Consider the following 788-nt stretch of genomic DNA (forward strand, 5'->3'; position numbering starts at 1 on the left):
TCACACGCCAGACACAGTAACCCAGCAACTATACCACGCTAAACCCGCACACCCCTAATTTGATCCCAAGACTGCCCCACACGCCAGACACAGTAACCCGGCAACTATACCATGCTAAACCTGCACAGCCCTCATTTGATCCCAAGACTGCTCCACACACCAGACACAGTAACCCGGCAACTATACCATGCTAAACCTGCACAGTCCTCATTTGATCCCAAGACCTCATCACACCATACTAGAGACACACACTCGAGGTATGGTGACCAACAATGCACTACGGCACACCAGTGCCACCCACACACCTTCAATTTCCTCCCAACATCGCACCACACCATGACAACTGCACGCCCTGCAAATGCTCCTATAACCTCACCACGCTACGCAGTTGCTGTGTCCCCAACACTGTTCCACACACCATGTAATAATCTGCGCAATTGTGCCCCGGGAGCCCTTAACCATCCGTGCTAGTATAGTCCCCATTATCCCCACCTATTTCCAGGTCAGTACTCTTTTTCCCCCCGCCCATATCTACCCATTTACTAAGCCTGCCACCCGAAATCCACACTCACCCTCCTGATTAACCCCCACTCCCTTCTTCGCCTCAGCTCTGCCCTGCCCTGCCACCACCACCGCTGCCGCCACCATCGCCGCCGCCGCCACCACCACCACAGCCACAACCCCCAGCTACAGATCATTCATGACGTCAAACTCCTTTGAGCAATCCGAGTTCATGATGAAACAATGGTCCTGATTGGCCGAGAGAATCTGTAACACCGGCTGCATGT

General features: G+C 53.7%; 1 protein-coding gene across 1 annotated transcript in view; it reads right to left on the reverse strand.

Annotated features, from left to right (window-relative positions):
• Positions 1 to 788, reverse strand: part of LOC106881661 (zinc finger protein 569) — a 3,780-nt gene that overhangs the window by 1,482 nt on the left and 1,510 nt on the right. The gene's annotated exons all lie outside the window — the stretch shown is intronic.

Source organism: Octopus bimaculoides, chromosome 29 (assembly GCF_001194135.2).
Source record: "Octopus bimaculoides isolate UCB-OBI-ISO-001 chromosome 29, ASM119413v2, whole genome shotgun sequence".
In the NCBI taxonomy this organism is placed as follows: Eukaryota; Metazoa; Mollusca; class Cephalopoda; order Octopoda; family Octopodidae; genus Octopus; species Octopus bimaculoides.